Consider the following 3301-nt stretch of genomic DNA (forward strand, 5'->3'; position numbering starts at 1 on the left):
AGTCCCTGGAGGCAGCCTGGGCTCTGAGACCCTGGAACAAGTCGAAATAAGACCCTGCCCACAGGAGCCCCTGAGCAGTTACAGACCAAGGCAAACACCTGCCCCCTCATGTCATACAATACACTGGCCTCCCCCAGGCTCCTTCCCCTTGGACCAAGCCCCCACCTTTGCTCACAGACTCAGCAGAACAAATAAAAAGATGCTAACATGCTTCCAAACTTGCTTTTATTTTCCTCTTCACGTGGCCAGAACATCTCCACATTGGCACCTGCCCCACAACCCCCCACACAAGAGGAAGCTCAGCTGAGACTGGAGAAAAGCTGAAGGTTCAAAAGCTGTTCTGTCAGCGAGACAGGGATCCAGAGGTGAGGGCAGCCTCAGGGGTGAAGGGGGGCCCATGCAGAGTGAGACAGGCAGGAAGAAAGGAGGCAGGGAGGGAGGCCTTGGAGAACAGGGGGAGGCCCTGAGGATGCTGCCCTGGGCTTGGGCCAGAGGAGTCCAGGGAGGATCCCAGGGGCCGGTGCTGGGGAGAGAAGCCAGAGGGCAACAGGAATAACACAGGGCTGCAGATGGGTTTTCCTTCTCAGGTCCACACCAGGCAATTCTCTCAGGCTGAAGGAGGACAGACAGACTCAGGGGGATCCTCCAAGGCCCCTCTGGCCTCCAGCCTCTCACCATTCTGAAGGCCCTGCCTCACCACCCAGCCAATCCTCAGCCCAACTTCCCCCATTCCTTCCTCACTGTTTGGCCCCCTTTACTCCAGCCCCTCTCTCCTTCCAAGCCCCAGAGGCTCACCTGTGGCTGTGAGAGAGACGTCTGACCCCTGGGCACTGTCACTGCCTGGAGATAAAACCACCCAGTCAGGGACGTGCATCCCAGAACCAGGATGTGGGAAGGGAAGGGGACACCAAGGCAAGGCTGCTGGAATAATGCTGAGGGCCCAGAGACACCATGGCCAGGCCCCTTCCTTCTACCCTCCATGTCCACCCTTCACTTACCTGCAGCTGGAACATAGGCCCCTCCTTTTCCACTTGGAAAAGGAAAAAAATCCCAGTGAGGAATCCAAGAGAGGAGACCACACCAAGGTCTCAGAAGTTCAGTGGTTTGTCTGGGAAACACAACAAATAACTGGGACTGCACCCTGTCCCCCACTGCAGTCCAGCCTCTAGAACCAAGGGGAAGAGAAAAGAGGCCCCCAAAGGGGCCCTGACCCACTCCAGGCCTGGCTCCAGGGGCTCCCAAGGCTGGGCTACAGTGATGACACTCCCTTAGATGGGAGGGAAAGGACTTGGGGACAGAGACAAGCTGGGGTTCAGGGATCTCCCTGAGGACCCTCCCAGGGCTGCCCACCTGAACTATTCTTCCTCCAGTAAGAAACTCCAGCAATGACTGCAGTGAGGAGGAGGAGGCCAGCAGCAAAGCCCCCCACGATGAGCCCGATGGGTGGGGAGGGTGGCTCTGAAATGGAAAAGGGAAGTGGGAGGCCCTGAGCCCTCTGGCCTGACTAACCCTGCCCCACCTCTCCCAGCCCCTCCCCCACTTCACTGCCCTCCCCCCCATCCCTCCTCAGCACACTCCCCCTGCCCCCCCCGGCCCCTCCCCCCCCCCCTCCCTTTTCCCCAGCCCCTCCCCTCCCCCTCCTCACTGCCTTTACCCCACTGCAGGGTGAGGGGCTCAGGCAGCCCCTCGTGCTGAACTCGGCAGGTGTACTCCCCTTCGTGGCCCGGGGTCACGCCCACAGCTGCCCACTTCTGGAAGGTGCCGTCCCCCGCAGGCCTGGTCTCAATGAATTCCATGTCCTGCAGCTGCTCCTGCCCATCCCTCAGCCAGGTCAGGGAGATGTGCTCAGGGTAGAAGTCCTGGGCCCGGCAGCGCAGGGTCACCTCCCCGTGGGGGGCAGCGTGGCGGGTCACTCGGGCAGAGGGCGGGTCTGGGGGAAAGGGCAGAGGTTGTTCTGGACACCCCCAATCCGGGGCTGGGGTACACGGGGGGCGGGGCGGTACCTGCCCTCTGCAGCGTCTCCTTGCCCATTTCCAGGTACTTCTTCACCACAGCACACACTCCTCCTCCAGATAGGCTTTCGCTTGCTCCGCGATGCTCCTCTCCTCCCACTTGCGCTTGCTGTTCACCGCTGGGGGCACGGCCGTCGTCCACGTGTAGGTCTCCGTGTCCAGCGCGATGTAGTCCTGCCCTTGGTAGGCATATTGGAAAAACCCGCTCCTGAAGCCGAGCTCGGGGGTCACCTCGCAGCCATACATGCGCTGGAGGGTGTGGACGCCTTCGGGGCCGGGGAGGAAGCGCGGCCCGAGCCCGGTGTCGAAATACCGCATGGAGTGAGAGCCTGGCAAGGGAACGGCCGGTGTCAGGGAGGGGCCGCGCGTGACCCTGGACAGGCGACCCTGGGGTCCCAAGATGTCTCTCCTCCCTCCCCCCAATCCCGTTAGGAGACTCCGGCGCTTGGAGATCAGCCGAACGCGTCTCTGACCTCACAGACGGGTCCTCTAGTGCGTCCCGACCCGGGTGCCTCACCCTTGGCCCCCCACCTTGGGTCCAAGCCTGGCCCCACCCCCGGTCCTCTCTGAGCCTCCTTAAGCTGCCCCTGGTTCCGTCCTCGCCCCTGGATGGGGGAGGGGGGGGCAGCTCTGCGGCTTCTTAACGCCCCCATCCTCCCTCCCGGCTCCTAGTCCTCTCCTCAGCCCCCTCAGCGCCCCTCCCACTAAGGAGCCGACACCAAGACCCCCCAACGGGCTTGTCCCCGAGTCACGCACGGGACCCCCGGGCTGGGGTCGGGGAGCTCTCTGTAGGAAGCCCCATCCCCCCCTCCCGTCCGCCCCGGGGGCCGAACTCACCTGCCCAGGTACGGGGCAGGGCCATGGTCCCCAGCAGGAGGAGAGAGCGCACCAGGAGCCCCATGGTCCGGGCTCAGAGGAGCCCAGGACTGCAGAGACCAGACAGAACTCTGCGTTTATAAAGGGACGAATCCCTCACTTCTGATTGGCTTCACGGAGACCCCTCCGGCCAATAGAAAACGGGAGACAACAGGCGTCATTGGTGACTGGGCAGAATGAGCTGGCACGGGCTAGGAGACCAAAGCTGAAACCCTAACCCTCCCATCATCACTCCAGGAGCCCAAGACTCTTGTGCTCTCAGCCTGAACCAGAGAAAAAGAAGGGTCAGAAGTTAGGAAGAGAATGTCCCCACGCAAAACCGAGGGCGTCCGAGGACTGAAGAAATCTGCAGGCTGGTTTGTGGGGGGCCACCTCCGTTTTAATGCCACCCATCCCAGCTGTGACTCAGGCTA

General features: G+C 62.1%; 1 pseudogene; it reads right to left on the reverse strand.

Annotated features, from left to right (window-relative positions):
• Positions 1-203: 203 nt before the first annotated feature.
• On the reverse strand, positions 204-2969 carry LOC138176345 (class I histocompatibility antigen, Gogo-OKO alpha chain-like; annotated as a pseudogene).
• Positions 2970-3301: the final 332 nt, after the last annotated feature.

The sequence above is a fragment of the Petaurus breviceps genome, unplaced genomic scaffold, assembly GCF_028583685.1.
Source record: "Petaurus breviceps papuanus isolate PSGF00001 unplaced genomic scaffold, PetGlider_PUasm1.0 86871, whole genome shotgun sequence".
In the NCBI taxonomy this organism is placed as follows: Eukaryota; Metazoa; Chordata; class Mammalia; order Diprotodontia; family Petauridae; genus Petaurus; species Petaurus breviceps.